Raw genomic sequence first — 14,804 nt, 5'->3', positions numbered from 1 at the left:
CTGCTGCACTCTGGACTAGTTGTAGTTTCCAGGTTGTTTTCAAGAGCAGCCTCATGCAGAGCATGCTGCAGTACTCCAACCGTGAGGTTACAGAAACATGGATCAGTGTGGCAGGATCAGCTGAATCCAGATAACAAGAGTGTTGGCGAACCAAATGTAGTTGACAGAAGGCACTGCTGGCCAAATGGCTTTTCAAAGCTCTGTTTTTTTAACCTGTTTTGAAAAAGTCAACTCCCCTCCATCTAGGACACATGGATATCCAGAATATCAGCCTTCCCAACCAGCATTACCTTTGTGCTGTCTGGATTCAGCTGCAGCTTGTTCTGCCTTAGCCACAGCCTCAAAACACTTGTTCAGAACCAAAACAAGCTTTCTGTATAAGCCAAAAGGAAAGGCCTGCCAAAATTTTTGTTCCTCTCTGTGGCAGAATGGGTCGGAACTGACCTGCAGGCCCTATTCCACTCTGCTCTCAAAATCTTTCTTCCCTGCTGGAAGTGAGGGGGGATTCACCATCCCATTGTCTAGACCTATTACCATTTGTATGAAGGTGGGCTGAGGTAAGTTTGGAAAGCAACTGAATGGATTTCCCCCTTTTCTGCCTGTTCTCTGCCCAGAGAAGAAGAAAAAAGAAACTTTTAAAATTTCCTAGATAGAGGAGAGTTGGCTTTTCCAGAACAGGTTAAGAAACCAGAGCTTTGAAAAGCCATTTGGCTAGCAGTGCCTTCTGTCAATTTCATTTGGTTCGCCAACACTCTTGTTACCTAGATTCAGCTGATCTTGCCACAATGACCCATACTTCTGTAACCTCATGGTTGGATTACTGCAACACGCTCTGCATGAGGCTGCTCTTGAAAACAACCTGTAAACTACAACTTTTAAAAGGTTTTTGCTTAATTCAAACCTCCAAATTAAGCAAATTAACCTTTGCTTAATTCAAAGACACAACACATTTCTTCATACCCTTTAAAGTGTTACTGGACTCTGTTCTTTTCTACAGCAGCCACTGTGGGTATGGAAGATATTTTCGATGAGGAAAATTATATGAGGGGAAAGGGTTAAAACATCTTATCTTCCCAACCCCAGTCCTGCAGCTCTGATCCAACTTGGAACTCCCTGCAACAGGAGCTTGTTATATATAATGCTATGGCCAGTATCTCACTTCTTCTTTACAGGGGGAGAAAGATATATCCTCAGTGCAATTCAGGTGTAAATTCTAAAAGAACACCAGTTATTATATGGTGTAGCTATCTGGATTTTGATGATTTCAGAATCTTCTGATCTTTGTCAGTTTATATGCAGGATAATGGGAGTCCCTTGTAGAATCTCAGATGTATCCCTCAGAGGTGAACTTGGCCAAAAGTCATTGGAAGCCAGAGCATGGCTCAGTGCTTTCAAGCTAAAGCTAAGGATTATTTTTGCTTTGGAAGCTGAAGGTCTGCTGTTATTTTTTAAACAGGATGCAGACCATTCTCAATGGATGAAAACAACAGATGCTAGATTAAGGCAGAAAGGTCTTATAATGGAAGATATCTTCTTGCTAGGTAAGGCAAAGACCCTTTCACTTGTCCAGGATTGCCTTACAGAGCTGGATCACAAGACTATGGTGATTTGCTCTCAGAGTCTGCTTGAGTCATTGCTTTTGTATTTTACCTCCTTGGACTCTGCCATTATACATGAGACACCTAATAGCCACCCACCTTGTACGGCATTCACTTTAGCTTGCCTTAATGCCATCCTCTCCGAAATATTATAGGGCAGAGTTGTGACCAGAGTGGAGTCGACAGTCTGTCTCACAAAATATTGGAATGTCATGGGGTTTTTTTTACCATTTTTAGGAACTGTTGGATCTCACTGCTTTTAACACACTCTTCATTTAATAAACTTTAATGGGCTAATATTCCTTATCTGATGCTAGGCAGTGACCCAAACACAACCTACATGGTTACCAAATTATTTCTGTCTAGCATATTTTCCTTTAGTAAATAATGTCTTATCTTTTTAGTCATTGCTCAAGATCATCTGATCACAGAAGCTCTAAAAAGTAAGTAAATATAATGCTACTGCTCACTAGTAGTAATATCTGAATGTGGGCATCTTTACCAACTGAGACTTGTTTATTTTGCATTAACTAGGATTCTTAAACCATAGTTTATCCTTTGTTATGAATCCAGGTTACTGAGACAGTGAGGATTTCTGTCTCAGCACACCACACAAGGCATAAAGCAAGTGAGCATGCAAACCTGAAGTCTGTTTATGACCTCTGAACTGAGTCTGAGTAAATGTACTTAGGATCATCATGCTGCAAAGGTAAGGAATAAATTTAGCAGCAAAACAAAGGTTCTCCTGCTGGCAGTAGTCTCCAAAACAGGGGTATTTGCTATTCCATTGCTTTATTCTGCTATAATTTCTTTTTTAAAATACTGTACCTGCAAGTTGGCTGCAGCATTCTAGTATAAAACCTTAACATGTTTAAAATTCAATTCCACTGGTTCATAATAAGTTAATTAATTTGTGTTTGTAATTAGAATATTGCCAGTGTGAGATAGTGGTCAGAGTATCAGAGGTCGGGGACCCAGATTCAAAACCACTCTCTGACACGGAATCTTGCGGATGATCTTGGGCCAGTTGGACACTCTGAGCCTAACCTAGTTCACAGAGTTGCTGAGAGGATAAAGTGGAGGAGAGAAAAATGAAGTGAGTTGCTTTGAGTCCCCACTGAAGAGAAGGCAGGGTACAAATGAAGAATTAAAGGTGTCAATTTTCTGAGGAGTCAGATATCTTTTTTCTTACTCTAAAAAAAATCTTGCTGCAAGAATACCTCACCCATATTTTGCCAGTCCTTTTTTTTTGTATATTTGTGGGGGAGGGAGTTGTGTGTATACCTGGAAGTCATGGCAACCTCTGTTGATTGACCCCTACCAGGGGCCTGGAGGATTTTCAGAGGGGTGGCTGAATAAAGCCTGCCCCTGCCTCTGGTATTCCAAGGAGGTCTCCCATTCAAGTACTTGTCAGAACTTAGCTTCTGAGATCTGACGAGATCGGGTTTGCTTGGGCTATCTAGGTACTCAACTCTAGTGGGAAGTCAATAAAACTGGAAGTATGGAGGGTGACGGGGCGGAAGATGAAGTAGCACAGTTAAGAAGAACAGAGAAAGGCACCAGTCCCTATTTTGGTATTTCAAAGACTTAACTATATAGATCTTATGATCCAAAGAACCAAGGATGGAGACTTTAAAGATTATGTTTATATGATATTTTCTTTAAAGCTGCCAGATGTAATAGTCTTCCAAGTTACTAGCCATTGGTTTAAATGTCATATCAGCCATGAACTCACAAGGTAACCTTATACTAGCTTTTCAGCCTCAGCCCTCAACTTCAGTTTGTAAATAGCACTGCACTTGCTTACAAGATTCTTGAAGAAAATATACATGAAGTAATTCTATATATGTACCAAGTATTATTACTAGGAGGAATCACTGATGTGGAATGCAAAAGATACATTCCTTAGGTTGCTGAGAACTCACAGATGGAGGGTCACAAGCACTTCTTCAGGGCTACACACTCCTGCAAAGGAACAATCCTCACCTTTCTTATGGCTTATGTTCAGGGTAACCATGTTTGTCTGAAGCAGTAGAACAAAGTCTGAGTCCAAGGGCACCTTTGTAAGTACCACTGTCCTACTATACCACTCTACCCAGTTTCAAGCTAAGCTAAGTGAAGATAGCCTAAAGAATGGAGAACAAAGCAAAGACACAGATTTTTTTAAAAAGTAGTAGTGTGGGGGAGACTCATCCAGGGTTTTGAACTCTGGTCCTGAATAAACATCCCCCATTTCCATTTCCCCACATTACCCAATAAATGGTCCAACAAAGGACCAGTTCTCTAAACCAACCAAAAGCTCAGAGCTGTCAACAGCATGGAGAAGGTGGTCCTGCCCCTTTAATAGAGGATTGAATGTGTGGAAGTGAAAATGTGAAGGTTTTCATGGCATGCCCTGACCTGGATGGCCTAGGCTAGCCCAAGCTTGGCAGATCTCAGAAGCTAAGCAGGGTCAGCCCTGGTTAGTACTTGGATGGGAGACCACCAAGGAAGTCCAGGGTCACTTCAGGCAATCACAAACTACCTCTGATCATATCTTGCATTGAAAACCCTATAAGATTGCCATGTCAACTATGACTTGATGGCACTTCCCACAACCAACGTGTATAAGTGAATAGCTGAAGGTCTCCATGGCATAGAGGTAAATACCAAGCTTCTTGGCCACCCTACCCTACATCCAGATTAGCAAAAGCAAAAGTCAGCTTATCCCCAAACACCAAAATCAAGCCATTTTGCTTATATATCTTCCTGTTATCTTATCATGAAGGAAAGGAGTTTTTCTGTTGCATTCTAAATCTATTCTTAATCTTTCAGGTACTTGATGACTGTTCCAAAACCCTTCCTTTGTACATATGTGCCTTGCAGAATAACCAATCAATGCTGACCTTTAATCTGTTTATCTCTGCTGCCTACCAAGGGAAGGGTTTTACAAAACAGACCCCCTCTGCAGCTGATAATCCTCCCATGCCTACAGATCCAATGCCCAGACTTAGGCTGGAGATCAGATGACAGTTGGAGAGGGAATTCATCTTGGTTGGGTTAGTGTTTCATTAATGTCTGGGACATATAAAGCAGCAGTAAGATGAAGTCTGTTCAGAGAAAAGCTGATATATTGTACCAAGACTTTGGAAAGCATACCCAGAGGCAGTAATCTAACCTTAAAATTGTCAAACCTGCTACATTTGGCAAATCAATACTGGGCCTTAAACAGGGTCAGTATATTGAACTTTTCAAATGACTGTGGTGCAGCTTTGTTCTGAAAGAATTTAGTTAAAAAACAAATAGTACAGCATAATTCCATGGCGAGGCAGACCTGTGGACTCTTTACCAATTATTTACACAATTTTTGTGTAAGTCTGTTGATTGTCCCTTATCAGGCTACACACCTAGAAAAGAGCCCCATGGCGCAGAGTGGTAAAGCTGCAGAACTGCAGTCTGAGCTCCCTGCTCAGACCTGAGTTCGATCCCAGCGGAAGCTGGGTTCAGGTAGCCAGCTCCAGGTTGACTCAGCCTTCCATCCTTCTGAGGTCGGTAAAATGAGTACCCAGCTTGCTGGGGGGGAAGTGTAGATGACTGGGGAAGGCAATGGCAAACCACCCTGTTAAAAGTTTGCCGTGAAAACGTTGTAAAAGCAACGTCACCCCGGAGTTGGAAACAACTAGTGCTTGCACAGGGGATTACCTTTACCTTTTTAAGGGCACCCAGCAGTATATGAGCTAATGGCAGTCTAATAACCACTTAACTGCTAGCTGTAGAAATAAGTGCTCAGAGTTCAGGATGGACAAAAAGAAATACTATTTTATAATGAGTGATTAAAATGTGGAATTCACTGCCAGAGGATGTAGTGATGGCCACAAGAATAAACAGCTTTAAAAGGGCATTAGATAGATTCATGAAGGGATAAGTCTATCAATGGCTCCTAGCCATAGTGACTGTGGGGAACCTCCACATGCAGAGACACTAAGCCTCTGAATTCCAGAGCCGGGAAGCAACATCAGAGGAAAGCCTCAGCTTCTATGGCCTGTTGTTGGCTGTCCAGAGGAACTGGTTGGCCACTGTGTGAGACAGAATGCTGAACTAGATGGATTATTGGTTTGACCCAGCAGGCCTCTTCGTATGTTCTTATTTGCTCTCCAAGTTCTAAAGACCTGTGCATACAAACAGTATAGCAAATAAAATACAACAAAATAACTTCACTTCTCTCAGTGTCCACTGCTGTAGCCATACAAAAAATAGGTAATTAATTAGAAAAGGCTGCTATTAAGCAAGGAAAGGATGTTAAACTAATAGCATTACTCCATCACACTACAAATGGAGATGTAATTTTCAGCATATTATTATTATACATAAAGCACAATGTATATTGCAGGTGCTATAGAAAGCAGAAAAAGCATCTCTGTCCTAAAAAGCTAAAATTTCAAACAAATGAGACAATGAAAGCGGGGGTGGGTAGTCTTGTGGCAACTTAAGGCAAAAGAAATTGTTACTGTAGCACAAGCTTTAATGGATGCTTATTGTAAAGCCATCAGACGGCAAGTCTTTGCACTGTTGCCATGATGCAGAACCAGAATGGCATGGCAGTAAGAGTGTGGAACTAGGATCAGGGAGACCAAAGTTTTGCCCTGACCTAGATAGCCCAGGCAAGCCTGATCTCATCAGATCTTGGAAGATAAGCAAGGCTGACCATGGTAAGTACTTAAATGGGAGACCTCCAAGGAATACCAGGGCTGGGACACTGAGGCAGGCAACAGAGTTACTTCCCTGAATGTCCAAGCTCCAGTAGGGGTTGCCAAAAATCAACCATGACTTCCAGACCTGTGCTCACACACACACACAAAAATACAGAAAAAGAATAAGAAGGAGAGGAGGAGGAGACCCAAGTTTCACTCCCCATGGAAGCTTCCTGAGTGACCTTGGGAGAACTATACTCTTTCAGCCTGACCTACCCCACAGAATTGTTGTGAGAATATAATGGAGGAAGGATGACGTAACGCACTTTGGGTCTCCACTGGACAGAGAAGCAAGGTATAAATGATATAAATACACTGTTATCTGTGATATTAAATGCAAAAGAAAGAATTACAACATGTTAAAATTAAGACAGTAAGTGAAAGTATCATCTACACTTCCTGATTTCTGATTAGTCTTATTTTGAGGACATCATAAGACACGTTTCATAGACAAATAATCATACAACACACAGGTTGCCACACCAATGTAACATCACAGGTATGCACAGAGAAAGTATGCTACACAAGCAATGTATTATCTAAGGGAAAAAACAAATAAACAGGGATTCAGATGGAACTTGCAGTGGCCAAATTCTGTTACATTTTTATCCCACCCTTTCCCCAAGGACCTTAGAATAACACACGACTCTCCTAGAAAACATAACAGTAGACAAGACTTTAAATAAATATAAACATTAATATTTTGTATTAACATGCAGCCTTACAGTCAGATTTCTGTTTTTCGGACAATGCAATGGTAGACCAACAGCATAAGTAACATCAGGTCTGCCCAATCAATAGATGGATAACATGGTGTTAGATCAGGAGAAGGTAACAACCTCCATAATCACTACCAGCCTAACTATATGTTATCACCAGAACTGAAACAACACAGGTCAGAAATGGCATCATCAGATATAGAGAAAACCTAGCTTAAATAGCATACTGAAGGATATGGGAATCTCACTACTAAGAAGAATATCTTGTAGATATATAGATGCTATCCCATCTCAAAGGGTCAGGGCATATATCAGAATGTTAAACTAAGATCTGGAAGACCCATGTTCAGATGTCCATTCTGTCACTGCAGCCTGCTGGGTGACCTTGGAACACTCACATGGTCTCAGCATAACCTACCTACCTCACAAGGTCAATGTAGGGGTAAAACAGAACAATAATGTAAACTGCTGTAGGTTCCCACTGAGGAAAAAGGCAGTATATAAATGCAGTAAACAAAGAATGAATGGAAACTATGTGGTGGGTTTTTTTGTGTTATAAAAAAATCAAATGCTAAACAGCCATTTTGTTGGCTTAACTTGAAACTCAGCCACCCAAATCAGCCTGAACCCAACAGCACTTTGGGTGTTACTACATTTCCAAAGATGGGAGCCTGGAATTTGCAAAGCAAACTCATATGTCCTTGCTGTCCATACATTGCACATAAACTGTAGTGTCAAGAAAAACATGGAACAAGGCAATCCCTTAGATATGAGGATCCCAAGCTATTTATACCTGTATAAGTCAAAAGTAGCCTGAAAGAAATACTAAAAGATACTCATCCTACCTGTTTTGGAATAATCCCACAAGCCCCGCCCCCGCATTCCACACCAAGCTAGAGCTCTCCTAAAGTCATCCAGGACAGCAGGGAGCATTTCAGTGGTTTTACTCCCAGCATGCTTTACTATATCAGCTCAAGTCATTAGGCTACTCAAAAATCAAGCTATAGAAAACGAACAACTTGAGTACCTGCCCAGGGTGCTGAAAACAAAACAGAAGGCGAGGAGCCAAGGGAAACCCTCTTAACTTCTGACTCCTGATTCTGGCGGATCAAAGTACAAAACCGGGCGATAAACATACCAGCACGATCAAGCTCCGAGCACACATCTGTGGAGCTCATTTGTTAACATTTAACCCCGCCAGAATGCTCTCAGCCTTTTAGCCTCAGAGAGGGAAAGGATGGGGGAGGCGGGGGCCTGGCGTGTCATCATCACAGGCATCAAACGACATCATAAACACCGTCGGCATCACCTCACCCTATGCGGATTTAAAATCACACACATACATACACAGAGCCACAACGACAACACCACAACACGCCCACGCGTGAAAGTTCGGGAATTCCCAAGGATTAGTTTTGCAACTGGGCATTCACGCTCTTTGGAAACGATGCCTGAAGTCGGCATCTCGGCGGAAGAGGGGAAATCACACAAACTTCAAAAAAGGGAAACGAAGCTTTAAAGGGTTGAAGAGGAAGCAAGCAAGAAAAGGCAGAGGCAGGCAGATCCAGAAACGAAAGTTGCTCAATGGCGGTTTCCCGATTTCTCCTCCTAATCCGCCCTGATCCCACTTGCAATGGACCGAGCTCAAGGAGTCGGGAAGCGATAAAAAGGCAACAAGGTCACGTCGTTAACGGCGATCTTCTGTCCCAAGCGGCCGGCCGATGGGAACCCGGCATCCAGCCAAACTAATATCAGAGCCCAGCTCTGAACGAGGGAGCCGAGGGGGTCCGGGGGTCCTGTCGTGTCTCCCTCCCTCCGGGGCGGGAGGCTCCTCCCTTACCTGAAGGGGAGCTGAAGCTCCAAACCGGGCGCGGAAGGGCCAGATTTCCCCTCACTCGGAATCCATAATACAGCCTTCTCTCGGCCCGTCAGCGAACCAGCCCAAGGAGCGGCGGAAATCCCACCCTCGTCCCGGGCAAGCTCGCACATAGGCGTAGGAGGTTACACCGACAACGTGGATTGGCTCCCTTGGCTTGTCGCTCAAAGGGTGGACGCAGGATGCGCGCAAAATTCGCACGTGACGGCCGCTGAGGAGAGCATGGGCGGGGCGAGGGAGGAGGGGCTCGGCTAGAGATGCGGAGGATGGTATGAGGAGGTTGCGGGGCACCGCCGGGAGCGATGGCCCAGAAAGAGAGACAGCTGAGTGGAGGAGGGCATTGCAGAGCCTAATGCGAGCTGGGCGTTGTCTCCTGAACATGTTTTTCCATACCAAAAAAAATAAATAAATAACCCTGAAACATAACTATACACAGTTCTCTGCTGGTAACAAGGCTTGGTGTAAAAGAATGCTTTTGAATATATACGGAATATATCTCCCCCCTTTTCTGTCCTTGCTCTTAAGGAACAGCAACTAGCACAACCAATCAAATACGTACAGACGTCTGGAATTAGGGTATTGTGTTTCTAGATGAACAATCAAATTGGGGTAAGGAAATACTGAGAAGAAGTAGGAATGCGGAAAGTGGAGATGGTAAGTGGAACATAAGAAGAATGCAGCTGAATCAGACCATCTAAGCCAGCATCCTGTCAAACCCGGAGGGCCAACAACAGGGCATGGAGGCAGAGGCCTCCCCTAATGTTGCTTCCTGACACCGGTATTTGCAAGTTTGCCTTTGAATGTGGAGGTTTCCTTGAGCCACCCTAGTTAGTAGCCACTGATAAATCTATCTTCGCATGAATGTACACAATGGCAACAAATTCCACATTTTAATCATTTGTTCTGTAAATAAGGCAGAAACCAATGTGTTACGGTTAATTTGAGGAGACCCAGGAGAGTTGGGTTCAGATTTTCATTTTGCTGTGAAGCTTGCTGGGTGGCCTTTGGCTCGTCACTTTTTCATCAATCTAATCTACCTCACAGGGTTGTTGGAAAGATAAAATGCAGAAGAGAGAATATATGCTCGCCTTAGCTCCTTGGAGAGAGAAAAAACCACTAGATAGATTTAAAAACAAAGTTAATTTAGTGGGAAAGGAATAAAAGTAGTAGGGGAGGTTCTTCATAGAGATTGGGGATATTAGTGGAACAGAAAAAGAAACCAGAGCTTAGTATCAGGAAAGTGTGGGAGGAGAAATGATGAGAGGAAACAGGTGATTGTAAAGCAGGAGGGCAAATAAGTCTTTTGGCAGGAGAAAAGGGAAAGAGGTAGGATGTAAGCTGTTGCAAATTAACTCTAGTTGTATTTGTAGTTATAGTAATTTTGTGGAAGCAAAGAGTCCTACTGAATTTAGAGTTAACTAGATTACATTTGATTGATGGTCTCTGCCCTGATTATATGTAATTTGTTTTCCCCTTTCAAAACACACCAAAAAATGCAATAGGTCTCATTACTAGTCTGAACCAGTGTTTTTGAATACAAAGCTTTTCAGAATGCTAGTGACACAATTCAGTGGTGAGAAAAAAGATGGATGCAGTTATTAAAAGCCATTAATCCCCAACATTGGGCCAGGGTAATTGGAACAGCAGAAAGACATTTTGTCTCCTCTCAGAGAAAGAAAAAGAGATTGGATTTATATCATGTCCTTTACTATCTGAAGGAGTCTCAGAGAGGCTTACAATTTCCTTTCCCTCCCCACCAGCAACTGATCACTGGTTGGATGCTATCAGATCCTGAGAGAGCTGCAGTACTGCAGTCAGAGCCCTCTGCTCACAACCTGAGTTTGATTCCAGCAGAAGCTGGTTCAGGTAGCCCGCTCCAGGTTGACTCAGCCTTCCATCCTTCCAAGGTTGGTAAAATGAGTACCAAGCTTGCTGGGGGGAAAGTGTAGATGACTGGGGAAGGCAATGGCAAATCACCCCGTAAAAAGTCTGCCGTGAAAACGTTGTGAAACCAGAGTCGAAAACGACTGGTGCTTGCACAGGGGACTACCTTTACCTTTTTACTTTCAACCTCAGTTATCCAGATTCAGTGCATTCTTACCATCAGAGCACATTGGAATCAAGTATAATAGATAAAACACATTTACCCAAATCACTTATTTGGTTATTAGAATACTCAATATATTACTAGAATCATCACCCATGAGCTGAAAGAGCTGCATGCACTGACTCCCCATTTGTTTTCATTCATAATTTAAGTGTTGGTTCTTTAAAGCATAAATGGCTACTATGAGGAACACATCCTTCCCATTTTGTCCAGCCGGCCAGTTAAGCTCTGCTCTCTGTGCCCCCACCTTTAGAAATGGCACAGATGGCAATCAAGGACAATGCCTTTTATTTACTTAATTAATTTACATTATTTATAGTCCACCATTCGCTAGGACTCAAGGCAGATTATACAGAGCGAGCCAATACAATCGCTGGTTGGGTCATTCAACAATGCAATGGGATTAGAGTCATAGAACCAACCAGAAGTCTGAAAACAGACTGAAGCCAAACTTAAGTAATAACATGACACATAATTTGATGCAAAAGTCCGCACCAGGATCCTAGTTTCAGCAAGCTGTAGACAGTAATATAGACAACAGTCCCTAATAATTCATCCAAGAAACTTTGTCAGTCATTTAGTACAGTGCAACCCTATCACCTGTATAGAGAAGTCCTCTTGAATTCAATTTTACATATTTTGTGGAAAGCCATGGGAGTGGGAACCTTCAGGACCTTCTCAGGCAGGCTGTTCCACAAAGTGGAGACCACAACAGAGAAAGCACATGAATGGGCAGTGGCTTATTTTGCCCAATAGCTGGTTGGCACCTGCAGAATACTCTGCTCCAGTGAACAAAATTGTCATAGCGGAGCATAGGAGAGGTGGTCTTCGAGATATGGAGGTCCAAGGCCATGAAAGGCTTTGTATAGGATAGCCAATAATTTAAATTAAGCTTGGTAACTGTTGAGCAGCCAGTGAAGTGCCTGTAGGATAGGATAAGGAGCCATTTTTTGTGCTAGACTTGGTTGGAAGAAAGCCTTTTTCACAACTGCAGTTTTCAGTAGTGGCACCTGACTTATGGAGAGGCTGACCTGGCATCTCTACATTGCTTTCTTTTAGAAGCCAGCCATAACATTTCTGTTTGCTCAGGCTTTTAATTAAGAACTTTATCCTTTAACATGTGTTCTCTCCATCTACATGTGGCTAAAAGGTCACTACAACCCCCAAGGTCTGCTCCCTCAGATGTTCAAAGACAATTCTCAATCTAGGTGGCTCAGGGCTGTTCATAGCCATATTGTCAGAATTGGCTTAGCAACTGAGGCACTTTTATCTTGTGGAATTGACCATGCAAAACAGCTAGTTAAACAGAGTGGAGGATATTGAACACCAATCCGACATCTCCCAAGTATCCAAATCTGGCTTGTTTTTAAATGACAAATATACGGTTGAGCTGGCAGCGTACTTGGCTTCTTTGGAAGTAAATTACTTTAGAAGGGCGTTCTCTTTGGCAAGGAGTCTTACACTTCCTTTTGCAGTTCTTGAAGGCAGGTATAGGAAAAAACCCTAGTTAGAAAGGCTATGTTCATGTTCTTTAAATGAGGTGGAGTCTTTGGAGCACATGTTTTTCAGTTGCACATTTTATAACATGCCACAGTCAGAGATTATTACTCCCTTGTCGGACAAGATCCTTGGCTTCCTCCTATCTGACAAACCCTAAAATCACCTATTAGTTGCCAGGTTTTGTGTGTTGATTATGAGGCTGTGGAAGATGTACATTAAACAGGTTTGAATACTGGACTTGAATAATTGTTTTATTTCATATTTCTTTGCTTGTGTATAAGAATGCATACTTTTAATTTTTAACTTTTGTATTTTTGTAGTTTCTTTTCCTTCTGTACATGGATGGTCTAATGACTGTAATAAATATGACTGACTGACAACACTCTTTTTGTCTGGAAACATATTTTAAGTTGTCAGTGGTCTGTTTTATTGTCTATGTTTTTATGTTTGGCTGGGTTTTTAATGCTGGAATTGAATTACTCTTTTAATGTCTTGTTTTTATAATTTTTTTTTGTAAGCCACCTGATTCCTAGAGTGACAGCATAATTTTTTCTCTGATTAAATAGTATCTGAAGGACCCTCTTCTCCCATGCGAGCTTCTTAATCAAAGTCCCTTCCTACTCTGGGTACTCCTGCCTTTGACAGTGAGGTAGGCAGTTAGTGTGTTTTATATGATTGTAGGGAATTCCCTACTTCAGGGGTGGCCAATGGTAGCTCTCCAGCTGTTTTTTGCCTAAAACTCCCATCAGCCCCAGCCATTGGCCATGCTGGCTGGGGCTGATGGGAGTTGTAGGCAAAAAAATCTGGAGAGCTACCGTTGGCCACCCCTGCACTTGGATGTGTTTTCTAGTGCCATCTTTGTTCTCATTTTAGTGCCAGCTGAAACCCTTTTCTTCCAAGCTTTTGACGGTTAACTTGTTTGATGTGTTACCATTTCTGTAGCTGCTTTTTAAAATTTTTAACACTTAAAACACCTTTAAAGAATTAATTGATTCTTAAATCTTTAATATGATTTGTTGCTTTTTATTTATTTTGTTGAAATCTAGTTGTCATATCATTGTTTCCTACGTTATAATTTTAATAACTCATTCCAGATACCAAGTCTGATGGAAAAGCAAAGTGCGCATTTTTAATATAGAAAATAAATACTCGTTATGTTCCATTATTTCTACACATTGTTGATGAAAGAAAGTTTATATCCCTTTATGAATATCCCATTCTTATAAAGTATAAGAATGTATTATATTAGTATTATACAAGAATATTAGTTTGCTTAATATCACCATTGTAGTAGCAGTAGTCCTGAAAAATCTAATTGATGGAATTTAGTATTTATTTATTTATTTATTTCGCTTTATATCTCACCCTACCCCACCGAAGCGGGCTCAGGGCAGCTCACAACACAGAATTCTAACGATAAAATCAAGAATTAAAATACATTAATAATTTACACAGTAAAAATAAACACGATTCATCAGCGTACTATCCTACAGCTTTCCTTAAAATTCAGATTCAGATGCCGGTTAGTTGTATGCCAACCGGAAGAGGACTGTCTTATAGGCCCTGGGAATTGCCCAAGGTTCCGCAGGGCCCTCACCTCTTCCGGCAGCTGGTTCCACCAACAGGGGGCTGTGATCGAAAAAGCCCTGTCCCTAGTTGACTTCAAACGGTCCTCCTTTGGCCCAGGGATTGTAAGGAGATTGTTTGTAGGAGTTGTTTGTAGAATTATGACACATTAGTGCACGATAAATGCCTTGAATATTTTTATATGTAACTACCATTTTAACTTGATAAGCCAAAAATTATCGTTTCAATTAAATAATAAATCACAGCTCATTCATTCTACAGAAACATTCATTTTATTGGCTCCAGGGAGCTTACTATTTCAATAGCTGCAAGCAACAAGCCTCTTTTAAGATCACCAGTCAACTCTCTGTATCTTACTCAAGAGAAAACTGTATGTTAAATAGCATGGTGCTATTAAATGGCAGTGGGAACCCCTAACTCCTCCTCCTCATTGTCTTGCTTATTGAAATGTCAACTTCTCAAGCAACCAGCCTTTCTGCTTTTTGTGAAAAGTCCAGTTGGCTCCTAAACTAAAGTGGCCAGGCAAGCCCTGTTAACAGGCTTAAAGAGTTGTTATGGTAACATGAGCACAGAGACAGTTTGCAGAGCACAGAGAAAGTTTGCAGAATGCCATAAGGAATCAAATAAACAATAGCGCTTATTTATGTAATGATGCCAAATGATTTCTAAGTGCCAGTTGTGCAAAGA

The 14,804-nt window shown here is 41.8% G+C and overlaps 1 protein-coding gene across 1 annotated transcript in view; it reads right to left on the bottom strand.

Moving 5' to 3' along the window:
* RNF13 (ring finger protein 13) overlaps window positions 1–9,026 on the bottom strand; it is a 66,258-nt gene extending 57,232 nt beyond the window's left edge. The window contains exon 1 of the mRNA XM_060242334.1: window positions 8,888–9,026. The gene's annotated coding sequence lies outside the window, so the exon portion shown is untranslated. The remainder of the gene's footprint in view (window positions 1–8,887) is intronic.
* Between the last annotated feature and the right edge of the window lie 5,778 nt (window positions 9,027–14,804).

Source organism: Heteronotia binoei, chromosome 6 (genome assembly GCF_032191835.1).
Source record: "Heteronotia binoei isolate CCM8104 ecotype False Entrance Well chromosome 6, APGP_CSIRO_Hbin_v1, whole genome shotgun sequence".
Classification (NCBI taxonomy): Eukaryota; Metazoa; Chordata; class Lepidosauria; order Squamata; family Gekkonidae; genus Heteronotia; species Heteronotia binoei.
Note: the sequence above shows the minus strand (reverse complement) of the source record. Positions and strands in the feature narration are given on the sequence as shown.